The sequence below is a fragment of the Mytilus californianus genome, unplaced genomic scaffold (assembly GCF_021869535.1).
Source record: "Mytilus californianus isolate M0D057914Y unplaced genomic scaffold, xbMytCali1.0.p SCAF_26, whole genome shotgun sequence".
Taxonomy (NCBI): domain Eukaryota; kingdom Metazoa; phylum Mollusca; class Bivalvia; order Mytilida; family Mytilidae; genus Mytilus; species Mytilus californianus.
The window spans coordinates 3,250,272-3,271,310 of record NW_026262675.1 but is presented as its reverse complement, the minus strand read 5'-3'; the positions used below and the strand labels follow the sequence as shown (position 1 = coordinate 3,271,310).

The 21,039-nt window shown below is 33.0% G+C and overlaps 2 long non-coding RNA genes across 2 annotated transcripts in view; one reads left to right on the top strand and one right to left on the bottom strand.

The window, feature by feature from the left end:
• LOC127732737 (uncharacterized) overlaps positions 1 to 2,840 on the top strand; it is a 238,745-nt gene extending 235,905 nt beyond the window's left edge. Inside the window, exon 3 of the long non-coding RNA XR_007996409.1 lies at positions 1,982 to 2,840. This is a non-coding gene — a long non-coding RNA (uncharacterized LOC127732737). The remainder of the gene's footprint in view (positions 1 to 1,981) is intronic.
• Positions 1 to 14,049, bottom strand: part of LOC127732738 (uncharacterized) — a 148,000-nt gene extending 133,951 nt beyond the window's left edge. The window contains exons 1-2 of the long non-coding RNA XR_007996410.1: positions 13,917 to 14,049; positions 13,181 to 13,623 (exon numbers count right to left, since the gene is read on the bottom strand). This is a non-coding gene — a long non-coding RNA (uncharacterized LOC127732738). The remainder of the gene's footprint in view (positions 1 to 13,180; positions 13,624 to 13,916) is intronic.
• Between the last annotated feature and the right edge of the window lie 6,990 nt (positions 14,050 to 21,039).

Genomic DNA, 21,039 nt, shown 5'->3' with positions numbered 1-21,039 from the left:
CAAAAAGAATATTTTCAGGTGAAAATTGTGAGTGTTTTGTATATTATCGAAGAAATTTTATATCTCCGTTGTCATGGAGGAAATGTACACCGTTTTGACCTTTAAAAATCATCAATGACCTAACGAATAGCTAATGGAAATGTTGCAATATAGTTTCATGATGCTGGTTAAGCCAATCAAATTTACGCATTTTTCGTATCACTCTCTGTGCAGTGCGATATGAGAAATATATCTTTGTGCAAGAAATAGATTACCATAAGAGAATTTAATATATTCTCTTCAATACTTCAATAAACCTTTTCACAAAAAGAAAGACACAAATAAAGTAAGCATATATTTTGTCACAAATATCTGGTATTTGATACAATAAAATTTATTCTAAGATTATTTAAATATTATGTAAAAATTACCTTGAAAATAGTTTAGGTATTGAAATTTATAACAGTTGTTCGTCAACAGTATTTAGGACTTAACATTTTTATAGCAATAAAGTCCATTATTTATGCTGCTGCTTATATAAGACAAATAATCATCTGACAGTATTTGTGTTGCAATTTAGCATTTTTAGTTTGGTCAAATTAAACAACTGTTTTGGAATTTCTTTGAAAAGTTTTTATATTTTTGTGTTTACAAATTACTGAAAACAAAATTAATAGTCAATATATGAAAAAAAAATTGAAACCAGTGATCTGAAATTAAGTATAGACATACTGGTGGAGTGTTTTCCAGTTTGTTATTATTATTCAATTAATGAAATTATATTTCAGTCATTTTATAGAAGAAAAAAACAGGAAATATAGTTGTGACAGCATATTTGAAATTTTTAAAACATTTAACTTAACTTTTATAAGTTTATTTCAGTTCTTTGAGGGTTTGAGTTGAAAGTTTAAAAAGAGTAATATTTGATAAAATATTTGTAAGCTTAACATCAAAAAGGGAAATAACAAAGCAAGTTTTTCCAGAGTGTATATTTTCTTTTGATGAACATGTTCCAATTGTTTTCTGACAGCTAAATTTATATTGACTATATAAATATTTGAATATCTTAATTTTAAAAAGCAGGAAAATAACAAAAACTCCTTAAGCATTCAGAGGATGGTTTTACTAGTTTTCTTTTTTTTAATAGAACTGCAAAAATTGTCACTAGCTGTTTTAGGGGATAAAACTTAAATTCAACATGAATGACTTTTTGAAAAAAAATTACTGAAAGAAATTACTCGAACTCTGTATAAACAATTTATAAAACAAATGATAAGATCATTAATTTGGTATGGTATAGGTCTGAGAAATTAGATGGGTACGATAAAGGGCTTTTTGGTTAAAGAAGGTAATTTTTTTATTATTGGTTATGTGTATTCACTTCATCAAGCAAATTGTTGACCAGCTACAGCTAGATTATGATGTTATATGTTATTAGCTAAAATGATTCGCATGGAGTTGACAATTAGTAGTTAATATTAGAATTCAACATTTTCAACTAATAAATTTAAATTGTATTGAATTAATTCTTCTTTAAAACTCATCTGACATATCCAAGATAGTGTTCTTATATATAAATGTGTGTAGAAAACACATGATCTCTAATTTTTGTCGAGCCTGCGACTTTTGTCGCAGAAAGCTCGACATAGGGATAGCGATCCGGCGGCGGCGGCGGCGGCGGCTACGGCGGCGGCGGCGGCGTTAGCTAACTTCTTAAAAGCTTTATATTTTAGAAGATGGAAGACCTGGATGCTTCATACTTTGTATATGGATGCCTCATGTTACGAAGTTTCCGTCAATCACATGTCCAATGTCCTTGACCTCATTTTCATGGTTCAGTGACTACTTGAAAAAAAAGTTCAGATTTTTTGTAATGTTAAATTCTCTCTTATTATAAGTAATAGGATAACTATATTTGGTATGTGCGTACCTTGCAAGGTCCTCATGCCCGTCAGACAGTTTTCACTTGACCTCGACCTCATTTCATGGATCAGTGAACAAGGTTAAGTTTTCGTGGTCAAGTCCATATCTCAGATACTATAAGCAATAGGTCTAGTATATTCGGTGTATGGAAGGACTGTAAGGTGTACATGTCCAACTGGCAGGTGTCATCTGACCTTGACCTCATTTTCATGGTTCAGTGGTTATAGTTAAGTTTTTGTGTTTTGGTCTGTTTTTCTTATACTGTATGCAATAGGTCTACTATATTTGGTGTATGGAATGATTGTAAGGTGTACATGTCTAGCTGGCAGGTGTCATCTGACCTTGACCTCATTTTCATGGTTCAGTGGTCAAAGTTAAGTTTTTGAGTTTTGGTCTTTTTTTCTAATACTGCATGCAATAGGTCAGCTATATTTGGTGTATGGAATGATTGTAAGGTGTACATGTCTAACTGGCAGGTGTCATCTTACCTTGACCTCATTTTCATGGTTCAGTGGTAAAAGTTAAGTTTTTGAGTTTTGGTCTTTTTTTCTAATACTATATGCAATAGTTCAACTATATTTGGTGTATGGAAATATTTTATGATCTATATGTCAGTCACGCAGGTTTTATTTGACCTTGACCTCATTTTCAAGGTTCATTGCTCAGTGTTAAGTTTTTGTGTTTTCGTCTGTTTTTCTTAAACTATAAGCAATAGGTCAACTATATTTGTTGTATGGAAGAATTGTTAGCTGCCTGCCTAGCATGGTTCATCTGACCTTGACCTCATTTTCATGGTTCATTGGTCAATGTTTAGTTTACTTGGTTAATGTTAAGTTTATGTGACAGTTGTAATAAAGCTTTATATTTAGGACTATCAACATAATATCAATGATTAGTAAAGAAGGCGAGACATTTCAGCGTGTGCACTCTTGTTCTTATATATACAATTTTTTTTGCCATTTACATATATTTGTCCATATCTTTTAAATGAATGACATTTGTCAGGATTATATAACCAAAAAGCTTCATGAAAATATGTTTTTTAAGCATAGATAATGACATATAATCAAATTTCCTGAGAACTATTTTGATATCTGAAAAAGAGAAAGACGTATAATCTATACATGTCATATTAGGGATACAAGCTTATAACTACAAATGTATATGTGTAGGCATTAATATATCAATTGTTATTTCAGGGATTTCAAATGTTTCTAGTCTTTACAAAAGAAAACACTAATTGAAAAGAATATCAGGCAATATAAAAAACCAGATGAGATGCCAACTTAATTTTTTAGCAGATTTGAATATTTTGATGGACTAAAAAAATGAGTGTCTCTATAGCATAAAAATATATATGTATTTTTGCATGTAAATATCATGGTGTATTATATTTTTTTTATTTCTAAATTAAAATTGTCTGTACATCTTGGTTAGTATTGTATATAGAATCATATGATATTAGATACATATAAATATGCAAAACTGCTGCACATTTTTTTCTTAAATGATATGATCTATTTTTATATTTTAAAAGTAGGGCATGCAGCCATGCACACTGTTGATTTTTTTTATGTCTGTTATGAAGAAAGCATTCTTAAATATTTGATAATTGAATACTTTAAAATATAGATGGCATCTTTGCTTTTAGATATAATAATTAAATTTATTTTAAGGTTAAGGAAGATAGGGTGTCTTCCTCCATCTTGGATTTTGAAATACCAGAAAACAATAGGTCTAGATCTTTAATAAAATGTGCAAATTTTGAGAGTAGTCAGTAGTTCATGTGTAAAAATTTTCATTTCAATATAGAAAATGACATGTTTTATCATATTTATGTTTTATTTTACAAAAAACAGAATACTTTTGTTTGATTCAATTTTTTCCAACTTTGTCACATAAGGGGAGGCAACTCAAATGTAAGGGCAGATAATTCAGATAAAGTTACTTTTACAATAGAATATGTTAGGAATTTACCTATTTTATTATGTAGCAAGAAAACGGGTCCTGTGACCCCATTTTTTCTTTTTCTTATCTGAAAGCATAATATTAGAGCTATCTTCTCATATTTTATCTCAAAATTCTATGGTGTAGTTTTTGTTTTATGGCAGAAAATTGGGTTTTGCATGCATAATCTATACAAAAATCTGTCAATTTTGCACAACCTGTCACGTGAAAATAAGCCCGTGACCCATTCTTTTTATTAATTTTTTTAAAAAAGCATGAAATAAACTACATTTTGGCAAATTATTAAAAAATTCTATGGATTGTAATGTAGACATCCCATCTACCTTAAATCTATGGTTTGCTCACAAATTGAAAAAAAGCAATGTAAAGAAAAATTTATATGAAATAACTGATTCTGACAATAAACTTTATAGACATTACTTTTGTAGCTATGGAATACATGACTAATTAATTTTCTCAACTAGTGAATATTTTACATTGCAATTTAACCTCGAGTTGATCAGTTTGTGGAAAGTGAAGTGTATTTGTACAAATTGGACTTCTTCAAGTTAAATTATTTTGACATCTGAACTATCAAATAACATCCTTCAGATGTTCACAATGCATTTGTATTTTCACTATTTATAATTTTGAATTTTGTCTTTCACATGTATTGTAGGCCTTCAAAGCTATATTGTAGTACTTAAAAAAACCACTATGAAACACTGTTAAGAATAGGCCATTTCAAAAAGTTTGTCATAAATAGTTCTATAAAACAACAGCTCATATGTGACGATCAGATTTAAATAAATATCTTTAAAGGTAATTTGCTCAAATTGTCCAAAAAAACTTTGTAATATTTTTATGAATTAGCTCATTTCTATTATGACATGTTTATGAGTTAAAGAGGGATCACAAATGACAAACATGCACTAATGTATGCACTCTATTCATATTTCAATAACATTAACTTTAATAGTTTTAAAAGGATTGAATGATGTTTACTATTTTTGCAAATTTAGGGGCAAAAAAATGGCTCTTATCTTCCTCCTTTCATATTTCAGTCAATGTTTTGGATAATACACAATAGTTAATGTAATCATTAACCAATTTATAGGAATACTGAATCAGAGGGACCAATTACTATTATTGTGAGTGGTTATTGTAATTATATTTTAAGATGTACTCTTTTTCTTCAAAGATGATATTGGTCAATAGCCAATAGAAATATAATAATGACATCAGAAAGGCCAAATCACTTATTATTACTTTTATCAGTTGATTATTGTTAATTACCAGAAAAAAACTGATCAAGTATTCGCAATTAGTAAACATTTGAATAAAAGTGTGATTGTAATACATATGTATACTCTTTTTTTATTTATCTGCGATTTAAACATTTAATCACATAGAGTTGTTAATAACATAGAGTGATTTTTATCCTGGTTTACATTTACTGCAGTTAATTTTGTCCTGGTTTATATTTACTGCAGATACTGTTATCTTTTGCTTGAAAGTCTCAACACTGTTTAACTATTTAACTTGGTAATGGTGTTTTCTGAAACTATTTTCCATTTAATTTGCCATTTGATTAGGGACTTTCGGTTTTGAATTTTCCTTGGAGTTCAGTATTTTTGTTATTTTACTCTTTTTCAATCCTCTTTCAACATCTTGAAAAAAGATAGTTTTTTTTTGTTTGTAGAAAAATCATAATGATCTCAAAATGTAGTCAATCTAATTCACATTAAGTAAGAGGTACTTATTGTGGATTCATTTATTTTCATGGTTACCACTTTTTCGTGGAGTGAGGAAAATTGGTATGCCATGAATAATAATGAATCCACTTTATTTCAAAATATTGATTTTTCATTTATGAAATTTTTTAATAAGATTCTTCTTTTTAATACCACCACAAAAAAATTTTGCGGTCGTATATTGGTATGACGTTGGCGGCGTCGTCGTCGTCGTCCTTAGACACATTGGTTTTCGCACTCTAACTTTAGTTTAAGTGAATGGATCTCTATGAAATTTTACCATAAGGTTCAATACCACAAAAGGAAGGTGGGGATTGATTTTGGGGGTTATGGTACCAACAGTTAAGGAATTAGGGGCCAAAAAGGGGCCAAAAATAAGCATTTTTGTAACTTCCAGACATAACTTGTGTGTTAGTGTATGGATCTCTCTGACATTGTACCACAAGGTTCCATATCACAAAGGGTATGCTGGATTGAATTTGGGGGTAATTGCCTCCAAATTTTAGGAATTAGGGGCCAAAAATAAGCATTTTTGTAACTTCCAGACATAACTTGTGTGTTAGTGTATGGATCTCTCTGACATTGTACCACAAGGTTCCATATCACAAAGGGAATGCTGGGAATGATTTTGGGGGTAATTGCCTCCAAATTTGAGGAATTAGGGACCAAAAAGGGGCATGGATCTCTCTGACATTGTACCACAAGGTTCCATATCACAAAGGGAATGCTGGGATTGATTTTGGGGGTAATTGCCTCCAAATTTTAGGAATTAGGGACCAAAAAGGGGCAAAAACAAGCATTTTTCTAGTTTCATGACAATAACTTGTGTTCAAGTATATGGATCTCTCTGAAATTGTACTGCGTGGTACCATACCACAAAGGGAAGGCTGGGATTGATTTTGGGGGTAATTGCCTCAAAATTTAGGAATTAGGGGCCATAAAGGGGCAAAAAAACAAGCATTTTTCTAGTTTCAGGACAATAACTTGTGTGTAAGTGTATGGATCTTTATGAAATTGTACTACAAGGTTCCATATCACAAAGGGAAAGTTGGGTTTGAGTTTGGGGGTAATTGCCCTAAACGTTTAGGAATCTGGGGCCAAAAAGGGGCCAAAAAACAAGCATTTTTCTAGTTTCCAGACAATAACTTGTGTTCAAGTGTATGGATCTCTCTGAAATTGTACTGAAAGGTACCATACCACAAAGGGAAGGCTGGGATTGAGTTTGGGGGTGATGAATCATAAGGGGGTTCAAAAAATTGGGTGGGGGGATTTTTTTTTCATTTTTTTTCTTTAAAATTTTCCATTTTAAATTGGTTATTTCTGATTTATATATAAAAGCAAATAATAATAATATGGTTTGAATAGGTAAATTAAAATTTTTTAAGTTCTTAGACCACATTCATTCTGTGTCAGAAACCTATGCTGTGTCAAATATTTAATTACAATCCAAATTCAGTGCTGTATCAAGCTTGAATGTTGTGTCCATACTTGCCCCAACTGTTCAGGGTTCGACCTCTGCGGTCGTATCAAGCTGTGCCCCAGCGGAGCTTTTTATTTAAATTTATACCTGTCTTTTTTAAATATGGGCAGTGTTTAAAAAAAAAAGTATTATCTAAATGTGACTTTAAACAGTAATTTTATTGCAAATTGAAGAATCATGGCATTTGATGTGAATAATAATAATGAAAACAAAACAAAAGATTAGTAAATGTCCTTTAAATGTTTCAAAAGTATATCTTGTAAAGATATATACTTTTGATTAAGAATTGTACTTATTAGTCTGTTGAGCATCATGGTATTTTAAAAGCTGTGACCAAAAATATATCTAAATTAAGGTAATAAAAGTTGTATGGACCTTGAATAAGCAAAGACATTTTAGTCCATATAGTGTATTACTTAATTTGGAGGTACGTTGCATTTAAAGTGCACAAATGATCATCTGTTTATCACACAGCATGATTGTAGTGAATTGTAAAGAATACTTAAAGTGGTATGGTCACAAAGAAATCCATCTGATTTTGAGCACAAATTGATCACTTTGTTAAAGATCACAATTATTTGCTTTTTTAATTTTGATATAATATTTATTAATTATGTAGTGTTGTTTACATTGCTCAGGCTTTTGCATGGTGGCAGACATGACTATCTTTCTACTTGTTTTCTTAATTACTTTGTTTTGAAGCAATAAAATATGAAATATATTTTCTAGTATCACAAAATAATGCTTTGATGCTTTGATGCTGTGAAGTACAAGTACCAACTATAAATATAGGATTAGTTGGGAAACTATGAAGGTGTTTCTTATACTATCAACAATTGGAAAACTTCCAAAATTAATGGCAAGAAATGATTTAAATTACCATATGTCTACTGAAGTGACTGAATTTGTCATAGAAAATCTGATATCCACAAAATTCCCCAAAATTCGAAGAGACAAACTATTGCTTACTTTGGACATGTATATAAAAATGTGGAGACATCTTAATCCTGTCATTATTATCTTAATCCTTAAAGGAACAAGTGAAACAGTGTCAAACCATCGTATATCTATGAAGTGTATTTCCCAACAGACTGTCTGTGTTTGAATTGCATACCCTTGTTACATGTTTTAACATGCTTTATATAAAATCAGCATTCTGCAAGAGGTCTTTCCAGACACGATCATGATAAAGGGATGATTAATACAAAATCTTACTGATGCTGCTGCTCCAGGTGCTACTGAATTAAAAAAAAAGACAGATGTTGGTGCTGGAGAGGGATCTACTTAGCTGCAGTTTCGGCTGGTTGGAATGTTCGTTTAAAATGTGTCTTTGAAGATCATCTGTCCAAACATAAACGCTTCAATAAAGATGTTAACTATACATCTTCACTCTTTTAGCATGTGTGTCCAGAGATTGAATTTTCTCATATAGATTAAGACAACCACTTGTTTTTTATACGACCGCAAAAATTAAAAATTTTTTGGTCGTATATTGGTATGACGTTGGCGTTGTCGTAGTCGTCGTCTGGCGTCGTCCGGTGTCGTCCGAAGACACATTGGTTTTCGCACTCTTACTTCAGTTTAAGTGAATGGATCTCCATGAAATTTTACCATAAGGTTCAATACCACGAAAGGAAGGTTGGGATTGATTTTGGGGGTTATGGTACCAACAGTTAAGGAATTAGGGGCCAAAAATAAGCATTTTTGTAACTTTCAGGCAATAACTTGTGTGTAAGTGTATGGATCTCTCTGACATTGTACCACAAGGTTCCATATCACAAAGGGAAGGCTGTAATTGATTTTGGGGGTAATTGCCTCAAAATTTTAGGAATTGGGGGCCAAAAAAGGGGCAAAAAACAAGCATTTTTCTAGTTTCATGACAATAACTTGTGTGTAAGTGTTTGGATATTTCTGAAATTGTACTACAAGGTTTCATATCACAAAGGGAAAGCTGGAATTGAGTTCGGTTGTAATTGCCTGAAACGTTTAGGAATTGGGGGCCAAAAAGGGGCCAAAAATAAGCATTTTTCTAGTTTCAAGACAATAACTTGTGTTCAAGTGTATGGATCTCTCTGAAATTGTACTGCAAGGTACCATACCACAAAAGGAAGGCTGGGATTGAGTTTGGGGGTGATGAATCATAAGGGGGTTCAAAAAATTTTTTGGGGAGGGATTTTTTTTTCTTTCTTTTTTTCCTTTTTTTTTTCTTTTAAAATTTTCCATTTTAAGTTGGTTATTTCTGATTTATATTTAAAAGCAAATAATAATGATATGGTAGGAGATACACACCAAACAGGATGTGTAAATTTTTATATAATAAGTATTGTGCAATAGCAAGAAATTTTCAATTGCACAGTATTGCACAATAGCAAGAAATCTTCAATTGCACAGTATTGCGCAATAGCAAGAAATCTTCAAGTGCACAATATTGCGCAATAGCAAGAAATTGTCAATTGTACAGTATTGCGCAATAGCAAGAAATATTCAATTGCACAGTATTGTGCAAAAGAAGATACTTCTTATAAATTGCTTATTTCTTGATCAATTTCAATGGGGTTTTATTCTTGAATTCTTGGGGTTCTTTAATATGCTGAATATAACCATGTATTAAGTTTTTGGATTTTGGGCCCCATTTTTAAATTGGTCCACATTGAGGTCCAAAGGGTCCAAAATTTAACTTTGTTTGATTTCATCAAAAATTGAATTATTGGGGTTCTTTGATATGCCGAATCTTACCATGTATTTAGATTCTTAATTTTTGGTTCCGTTTTCAAATTGGTCTACATTAAGGTCCAAAGGGTCCAAAATTAAACTTAGTTTGATTTTAACAAAAATTGAATTTTTAGTGTTCTTTGATATGCTGAATCTAAACATGTATTTAGATTTTTGATTATGGGCCCAGTTTTCAAGTTAGTCCAAATCGGGGTCCAAAATTAAACTTTGTTTGATTTCAACAAAAATTGAATATATGGGGTTCTTTGATATACTGAATCTAACCATGTATTTAGATTTTTGGGCCCCGTTATCAACTTTGTCCACATTGAGGTCAAAAGGGTCCAAAATTAAACTTTGTTTGATTTCATCAAAAATTGAATTCTTGGGGTTCTTTGATATGCTGAATCTAACCATGTATTTAGATTTTGGATATTGGACCATAATAGGTGAATGTCCAATTTAAAATTTTTAAGTTCTTAGACCACATTCATTCTGTGTCAGAAACCTATGCTGTGTCAAATATTTAATCACAATCCAAATTCAGAGCTGTATCAAGCTTGAATGTTGTGTCCATACTTGCCCCAACTGTTCAGGGTTCGACCTCTGCGGTCGTATCAAGCTGCGCCCTGCGGAGCATTTTATTATTTCTTTCGAAAATGTTACAATCAAAACAGGTGGTCATGTTTCAGAAACGACAGATTCGGAGATTGCCGTTCATCAGGGCGAATTCGATTTGATACAGTTTGTTTCTTTTTACAATAAGGTAAAATGGGTTTTCATGCACGATGTATGTGATATATTTGTTTAGAACCTGTCTTTTGAAGAAAAGGAATGCACTTTCCACTGACGTTCCTGGCGTTCACAATGTTCCAACAGAGGTAGACGCTTCTTGCTGGCATTTTCAATTGCAGTACGAATAATAACTTATAAAGTGAATATTCGTATGTTTCACCAAGGATATAGCGTTTTGAAAGTTGAAACCTTAATTTACCACGAACATTATCTTCAAACGTCAAAAGGGAAACCTTGTTTGATACGAATAGATAAAAGTTCATCAATGGTTTATACGCGGATGCACACGTTAGACTGGTTTATCCAAACCATATTTTTTTACTTAACGAAGTCAGGCGATTTGGATCATATGTTGTTTGCTGTCGTTTGTAAATTGGAGTCGCATGTTCGTGGTTAGTCATGCCTTGTACACTCCCAAATATATTTTGATAGTTCCTTTTATCCTTTTAATTATAAAACCACAATTTTTTGCGTCTGTATAATGATATGTCGTTGTCGTCGTCCAAAGACATTTAGTTTCCAGACAATAACTTGAGTTTAAGTGTATGGATCTCTATGAAATTGTACCACAAGTTTCCATACCACAAAGGGAAGGTTGGAATTGATTTTGGGGGTTATTGTCGTAAAAGAGAGGCGAAAGATACCAAAGGTACATTCAATCTCATAAGTCGAAAATAAACTGACAACGCCATGTTAAAAAGGAAAAAGACAAACAGACAAATAAAAGTACACAAAACACAACATAGAAAACTAGACTGAGCAACACGAACCCCACCAAAAACTAGGGGTGATCTCGGGTGCTCCGGAAGGTTTGCTCATGTTAGTACAAAGTCCAATTCGGTAGGTCATATTCGGGAAAAGGGGAAGGGATTGTAGTTACGACACTTAGAACATATCCGCTATCATCTGTGAAACGGATATTCCGTACCGGTCAACCAACTCATGATGGCGTCAGTAAAATTTACGAAGGGATGATTTCAACTTCCCCACTTGGAACTCTTGGTTTAATAGCTTCCTTGTGAGCAGCAACCATCTATCAAGGAAATCATTATAGGAAATACAAGCCCTGGAGTATCGTATCAACTGGGAGATATATACTCCGTATGCAGGCGCTGCTGGAATGTTGCTACATAAAAATGGAAAGTTCACTATTGGGAAGCTGAAATCATCACTTTTGTCATAAAGTTTTGTTTTCAACTGACCCTCATTGTCAATTTCTAGATGTAAGTCAAGCTATGAGGCAGACTTAACTGTATCTGTTGTACCCTTTATCTCAAGTTCGATGGGATGGATGCGTTCAACGTAGTAAAAACAAGCATTTTTCTTGTTTCAGGACAATAACTTGAGTACAAGTCTATGGATTTCTATGAAATTGTACCACCAAAGGTTCTATACCAAAAAAGGAAGGTTGGGATTAATTTTGGGGGTTAATTCAACTTCTTGAATTCTGGGGTTCTTTAATATGCTGAATCTAACCATGTTTATAAATTGGTCCACATTGAGGTCCAAAGGGTCCAAATTTAAAGTTTGTTTGATTTCATCTAAAATTAAATTATTGGTGTTCTTTGATATGCTAAATCTAGCCATGTATTTAGATTTTTTTTTTTGGGCTCCATTTTAAAGTTGGTCCACATTAAGGGTCTGATGATCCAAAACTAAACTAAGTTTGATTTTAACAAACATTAAATTCTTCGGGATTTTTGATATGTTGAATTGAAGATTTTTGATTTTGGGCCCGGTTTTCAAACTTGTCCACATTAAGGTCTAAAGGGTCAACGACTAAGTTTGAATTTAACAAAAATTATTAAATTCTTGGTGTTCTTTGATATGCTGAATTTGAAACTGTATTTATATTTTTGATTTTGGGCCAAATTTTCAAGTTGAACCAAATCGCCGTCCAAAATTGAATATATGGGGTTCTTTAATATGCTGAATCTAACCGTGTATTCAGCTTTTAGATTTTGCCCCTATATCAAATTGATCCACATTGAGGCCCAAAGAGTCCAAATTAAACTTTGTTTGATTTCATAAAAAAATGAATTCTTGGGATTCTTTCATATGCTGAATCTAACCATGTATTTAGATTTCGGATATTGAACCATGATAGATAAATGTCCAATTTCAAATTTTTATGTTTTTAGGCCACATTCGTTCTGTTTCAGAAACCTATGCTGTGTCGAATATTTAATCACAATCCAAATTCAGAGCTGTATCAAGATTGAATGTTGTGTCGATACCTGCCCCAACTGTTCCGAGTTCGACCTCTGCGATCGTATCAAGCAAGTAAAAGGTATGTGTTTTCCTATGAAATCACTAGCAAAATATAAACCTGTTATATACTAAACATTCCTGTAAATAAAAAATATGACAGAGCTTACACACATTATTGTCGAGCCTGCGACTTTTGTCGCAGAAAGCTCGACATAGGGATAGTGATCCGGCTGCGGCGGCGGCTACGGCGGCGGCGGCGTTAGCTAACTTCTTAAAAGCTTTATATTTTAGAAGATGGAAGGTCTGGATGCTTCATACTTTGTATATGGATGCCTCATGTTACGAAGTTTCCGTCAGTCACATGTCCAATGTCCTTGACCTCATTTTCATGGTTCAGTGACTACTTGAAAAAAAAGTTAAGATTTTTTGTAATGTTAGATTCTCTCTTATTATAAGTAATAGGATAACTATATTTGGTATGTGCGTACCTTGCAAGGTCCTCATGCCCGTCAGACAGTTTTCACTTGACCTCGACCTCATTTCATGGATCAGTGAACAAGGTTAAGTTTTGGTGGTCAAGTCCATATCTCAGATACTATAAGCAATAGGTCTAGTATATTCGGTGTATGGAAGGACTGTAAGGTGTACATGTCCAACTGGCAGGTGTCATCTGACCTTGACCTCATTTTAATGGTTCAGTGGTTATAGTTAAGTTTTTGTGTTTTGGTCTGTTTTTCTTATACTGTATGCCATAGGTCTACTATATTTGGTGTATGGAATGATTGTAAGGTGTACATGTCTAGCGGGCAGGTGTCATCTGACCTTGAACTCAGTTTCAAGGTTCAGTGGTCAAAGTTAAGTTTTTGAGTTTTGGTCTTTTTTTCTAATACTATATGCAATAGTTCAACTATATTTGGTATGTGCGTACCTTGCAAGGTCCTCATGCCCGTCAGACAGTTTTCACTTGACCTTGACCTCATTTCATGGATCAGTGAACAAGGTTAAGTTTTGGTGGTCAAGTCCATATCTCAGATACTATAAGCAATAGGTCTAGTATATTTGGTGTATGGAAGGACTGTAAGGTGTACATGTCCAACTGCCAGGTGTCATCTGACCTTGACCTCATTTTCATGGTTCAGTGGTTATAGTTAAGTTTTTGTGTTTTGGTCTGTTTTTCTTATACTGTATGCCATAGGTCTACTATATTTGGTGTATGGAATGATTGTAAGGTGTACATGTCTAGCGGGCAGGTGTCATCTGACCTTGACCTCATTTTCATGGTTCAGTGGTCAAAGTTAAGTTTTTTGAGTTTTGGTCTTTTTTTCTAATACTATATGCAATACTTCAACTATATTTGGTGTATGGAAATATTTTATGATCTATTTGGCAGTCACGCAGGTTTTATTTGACCTTGACCTCATTTTCAAGGTTCATTGCTCAGTGTTAAGTTTTTGTGTTTTGGTCTGTTTTTCTTAAACTATAAGCAATAGGTCAACTATATTTGTTGTATGGAAGAATTGTCAGCTGTACATGCCTGCCTAGCATGGTTCATCTGATCTTGACCTCATTTTCATGGTTCATTGGTCAATGTTAAGGTTACTTGGTTAATGTTAAGTTTATGTGACAGTTGTAATAAAGCTTTATATTTAGGACTATCAACATAATATCAATGATTAGTAAAGAAGGCGAGACATTTCAGCGTGTGCACTCTTGTTTTAATGGTATGAATATAGGTGGAAATTCATGAGACAGCAATCCTTTGTATAAAATATCTTAAAGCATAGGGTTTACCAGGGTCCGAGGAAAAGGCGGACTTACTGGTCCATAAAGGTAAAAATACTACCGAGAATAGAGAGACGAATATTTCTTTATGATTTTAACCACAGAATCTTATTTTTTCCGATCGTACTCCTTCTGCCTCTACGCTCCTGAATCCACCACGGTGTTGAAATGCGTGTATACTTGTTAGCATGAAAGGTGTACAAAAGTGCCTACAATTTGAGTACACAACATCGGTTGCATGTGCATGTACATGCATTCTGTATATTTAAAGGATCGATGCTCCGATGGTTGCTGTCTATCTTGATAATTAACCACTGAAATGTCAAGTATGGAATAAAAAAATATTTTGAGTTCAAAATAAAGTTAGATATGTTAATATGGTCAAAAGAATTTCTTGTAATGCTTGGGATTTTTAAAGCAACTCTTGGATTTGATTTTTGTTCTCTTAAAAACTCCAAAACCAGCGTATTTTTGTCAGTTTTGTTGATCAGAATCTTTTTTTGCCGCGACAGATTATATATTTCCTCCCCTTTGCAATAACAAGAGAGGTGGATGATACCAAAGAGATATTCAAACTAATAAGTCGATGACAAATTGAAAACATCATTGCAAAAAAAACAACGACAAAAAGATAAATAACAGTATACAAAACACAGACACTAAAGACGCAACAACATAAACCCTATCAAAAACCGGGGCTTATCTCCGGTGCTCCCGACGGGTCAGCAGATCTTGCTCCACATGTGGCACACGACTTGTTGCTCATAAATATACATACTCAATGATAAGTCTTTTTTGTTGATGTCACATTCGAGGAAAAGAGGATGGGGTTGTAGTTACGATCATGGAAACATATCCGTCGTCAACCATGAAAACATTTTCCATAACGGTCAACCAACATGATGTCATCCGTAAAATGTTCGAAGGGATGACTTAAACTTACCACTTAGAACCTTTGGTTTAATATTTTTTTATTGTAAGCACCAACCCTCTATCAAGGATATCATTATAGGAAATGCCAGCTCGGGAATATAGTATCAACTGTGAGACTATATGCCATATGCAGCCGCTGCTGGAATGTTGCTACATAGAAATGGAAATTTCACAAAAGGGAAGCTGGTATCATCTCTTTTGTTGTAAAGTTTTGTTCTTCACCGACAATTTCTAGATGTTAGTCAATATATGAGGAATACTTAAGTACTAAGTCAGGTATATGACAGTTGTTTTCCATTCGTTTGATGTGTTTGTGCTATTGATTTTGCCATTTTATAAAGGACTTTCCGTTTTGAATTACCCTTGGAGTTCGGTATTTTTGTTGTTTTACCTTTTAACTATCTGTTGCATTCTTTATTTCAATTTTGATAATATATTCTATTATAGATGCGTTCAATATATCCAAACTTTCAATTATTTAGTGAAAGAACATCATCTATATAGCGAAACGTGAAGTTTAAGGATAATGCTAGCCTTTCCTCATTCTCTTAGGAAGATCCTGTATGAAGTATACCTCATATGAATAAATGAACAAATCGACAAAAGAGGAGCTCAGTTGGTTCCAATAGGAATGTCGATTACTTGTTGCAAAACACGTCCTCCAGACGTAACAAATATGTTGTCAATCAAGTTATGATCATTTTGATAATGTCAGTTTCAGGGTTTTTCTTTGTTTGTATCAAAGAGTTTTCTTTTTACAAAATATGATTTGTCTCTGCCTTAAACTAGACATTTGTATCTACGTTGGCCATTTTTATTATGGGACAATGTTTGACCAATTCTTTCAATTTGTCTTTAAGTTTGAAATGTAGAATACTTAAGAAAAGGGAAGAAAAAAAATCAAATATATTTATACTACTGGAATAGGAAGATTGTATGTACTCTTAACGGATCTTTGGAATATGAAGTATCTGCATGTGATACGCACCACCCCTAGATTATATAGTTTTATAATAACACTGCATCCCGGCTTTGATTTGCTAATAAATAAAGGCAACAGTAGTATACCGCTGTTCGAAATTCATAAATCGATTGAGAAAAAAACAAATCCGGGTTACAAACTAAAACTGAGGGAAACACATCAAATATAAGAGGAGAACTACGACACAACAGAAACAAAACATTAAAATGTAACACACACAGAAACGAACTATTATATAACAATAACAATTGATGTAAATAGTTTAGAAAGAGGATTCGTAGAGCACTTGGAAGACCCAACAATATAACGTTGCTTTCAGGACACTTGTGTACTATAGGTATCCAATAATGTTAAGAAAGATCCATTTCTTCAGCTTTGGTTGAAATTCCAAAGAACCATATAACATATTTGTGATTACTCAGGATTTTCTTTTTGGTAAGTAAGGGGGGGGGGGGGGGGGGGGGTATATGTTTAGTTCATGTAATGTGATGAACACTAAAAAACGATGTTGACTGGGGGTTTATCTGTGAAGAAAAGAATATATGTATCATAGAGGTAGGACAGGTGCTTAGTAGCATCTGGGTCTTTAAAAATCGATGTATCAGGTGTATTCATAAGACCAATTTAGCTTTTTAATTTAAATTTGCATCAACAACATCACTGTATTAACCCTTTCTAATCCTTGTAAACAAATATGACAAAATCATTTTGAGGCTATATTATTCAATCTTACTGTGTAGTCGAATACATTGCATACAATATATGTTGAAAAATGATTTTGTAGAATCGTATTTCGTGATAGATAACTAAATGATTTTAACTTGAAATATATTTGATTTCTAAGGTAAATGTCATATCAATTCATATAGATTAAAAACCTGATAGTTTTTTAATTGAAAACGTCGTTTGATAACAATTATCAAGGATTTAGTTGTAATAAGAAAATCTACCATTACTGAAACTAAAGAAGTATAATTTGGTTTTTAGACAGATAATAGAAATGGAAAAAAAATGTCAAAATTTTCTCCAATTTGTTAAGTTTACCTTTGCCTCACTGTTGAAACAAACTTGTCACTGTTTCTGACTTTACGACACTTGCAGTACACTGTTTCCTCTTTCAAATGATATACAACTTAGGTGTGTGTTCGGTGGGGAGGTCAAATCTGAGCCTGCTCACCTTAAAGGAATTATATCCCTTGAACGACAAATTTTTACCATATTTCTACATTATTTCTTGAAAACTTTAATAGATATATTTCATTTTTAAATTGCAAGAATTGAACAACAACACATGATCTACATAGCCGAAATAACCGGAAAACACCTTAGTTGAGTAATTGTCCTTAAAAACGGATATTGTTCGTCTTTTCGTCCTGTAGCTGTCCACTTGTGTCCAAAACAAATAGATGCTCTTGCTTGATTTGATTAAAACTTATACGGATGCAAGACACAGGTGCAGAAAAGAAGTCTATCGAATTGGTCAACGTTCATGGTCTTTGTTGCTTAAAATATATGTTTTTTTTTAATTTCTAGATGGTACTGGAGTTTTCCTTGCCTGCTTGAAATGATACGCATACTGATTGAAGAAAAGGGAATAGGATGATGCCTTCGATTTATTGGCCAATAGGTCATAGTGACTAAAATATATCTATTGGAAAGTCTTATTTTTCAGATGATAAATTAACTATATGAAAGATGATGATACCTACCCTATTTTGGTTTCAATAGATCAAAGGTAACTGTTACTGAAAGTAGCCCCTTTTTGGAGAAAGTTAGTTTTCTTGAAATGTGACCTATTTATGCTCTGCCTCGGAGAGGTGATGTAAAGTGATGCACATGTCTGTTTGTTAGTGCATCACACGTTTGGTTTAATGATGGTTATTAACGTACCGCTTGACCAAATCCGTGAAAATTTGAACATGGACCATTGAATAATCCAGTCAAATTTTGATGGTTTGCAATTAATTGTTCAAGAGATGAGTAATGCTGGTTTTACATTAAAGGTATGCCATTTGGTACTAGGGGTATGTGGGAAGTACTCGTAATTCACGTTTCTATCTGTAAAATAAATGAGAACAACACGTTATTAAGTTCATGCGTCCGAAGCGCTTTTAGTGCATTTAGCTTCATCAGGAACGCTCAAAGCCAAATATTTTAAAGCCGAGGATGTATAAGGACCGAAATAGTTGAAAAGCTATATGACCAAATAAGTACCTAAAATAATAGCCAAATCCATTTAAGGTCAAATTTGTCCGAGGGAGATGAAACCTTAGTTTCTTTATGATGTCAAAATTTATAAACGGAAAAAAGGTTTGTTTTAAATCATGTCACTTGTCAGTACCGAAGTACTGACTACTGACCTGATGATACCACCGGGGACTGGTAGTCCACCAGCAGAGGTATCTACCCAGTGCCGTAAAATAAATGAGAACACGTTATTAATTCCATGCGTCCGAAGCGCTTTTCTGGATTTACCTTCATCAGGAACACTCAAAGCCAAATATTTGAAAGCCAAGGATGTGTAAGGGCCGAAACAGTTGAAGAGCTATACGACCAAAAAGTACCTAAAATAATAGTCAAATCCATTTAAGGTCAACTTTGCCTAAGGGAGTTGAAACCTTAGATTCTTTATAATTTTAAAATTTATAAACGGACAACTTTAGAAAGGTTTATATCAAGGAATACAATTGTGAAGTATAAAAACATTTTCTATTGATATATCAGTTAAAGGAAGGAATAACAAGGTTAACACAGATATTAAAAGTGTAAGATATTGGATGAGTCTAGAGAAAAAACTAAAGTTCTAATTTAGAAGATCACATAGAATTATTCCAGATTGCGTTTACAATTTTGGTTGAATGATATACTCAACAACTTAATTCTGCTTAAGCAATAAATAACATTAACCGTGCAAATTTTACTGCGCCAGATGCGCATTTCGACAATACATTTCTCTTCAGTTTTGCTCGAAGCCAAAACTTATTACACACTTTAAGAGCAGATAATACAAAAAAGGACCAAAAGAAAAGCCGAACACGGACAAGGAATCAAACATTTTTTGTGAGATCAACCCAGTGGATACGATATTACTGGGCATGTATTTCCTATCATGATTTCCTTGATAGAGGGCTGCTGCTCATAAGGAAGCTATTAAACCAAGAGTTCCAAGTGGTGAAGTTAAACCAAGAGTTCCAAGTGGTGAAGTTAAAGGCATCCCTTCGTAAATTTGGTTGACAGTTATGGAATATCTATTTCACAGATGATAGTGGATATGTTCCAATTGTCGTAACTACAATCCCATCCCCCTTTCCCCAAATGTGACCTACCGAATTTGACTTATTACCGGGTTTGTCCTAAAATGAGCAACACGACGGGTGCCACATGTGGAGTAGGATCTGCTTACCCTTCCGGAGCACCTGAGATCACCCCCTGTTTTTGGTGGGGTTCGTGTTGCTCAGTCTTTAGTTTTCTATGTTGTGTTTTGTGTACTGTTGTTTGACTGTTGTCTTTTTCTTTTTTAGCCATGGCGTTGTCAGTTTATTTTTGATTTTGAATGTCCTTTGGTATCTTTCGCCTCTCTTTTGTAAAATGATTAAATGGTCTTATTTTATATTGGCAGATTGGGAGTTATATTCTTTCAGATTTTCCAGCTATTTTCGCTACATATGAATTTAAAAAAAAATAATTAGATTATTACAAGTAAGATTGAAATTAAATTGTGTATGAGGAGAGTCAACAGCAAACATGTTTATATATATGTCAATGTAATTCTTAGAATAATGTCCTTACTAAAAAAAACCTTATTTGCTTAGCTTTGTAACTATTTCAAAGAAATATACCCCATGGGAATTTACTGGAATTCACTTTGGTAACTATGAGCATATTTAGGAACAAATAGGTTCCGTATAAAACATTTCAAAATAATATTTTCGCTAGCGGAAGGATTAGAACTGTTATTGCAGATAGGAAACGTGTAGGATATTGGATAAATGTAAAGAGAAACGAAGCACCCAATTTAGAAGATCTAAAAGAAACATTCAGGTTTGGATTTACAATTTTGGTTGAATGATATGCTTTACTAAACTCTTTTATTGTGCCGAACTTGATAATTTTGTGATGTAAATCCGTTTGAAAAAAATATCAAATGGTTTTACATTTTTTTTAAACGCAGTTACTTTACCTTATTGACTAGCTGTTTTGGTTTGTTAAATGAATTGAAAAAAATAAGATTGAAATTTAATATTTTTATGAGAAGACTCAAGTGTTTTACCAAGCGTGAACATGATTTGAATATATTTCAATGTAATAATTTACTATTGTGCCAACTGGATTTTGTGAGGTAGACGAAATTGACCTTAAACAGATCGTATTACATTTTGATGTACAAAATAGCAGATCGGATATATTATGACTTTATTTACTGACTACTTTTTTTTTTATTAATTGTAATTATAACATTATAATGAGACTGAAATTTTTTTTTTTGTCAAGATAAACAATAATTTTACCTGAAAAAAAAAACGAAGTTTCCAAAAATATTT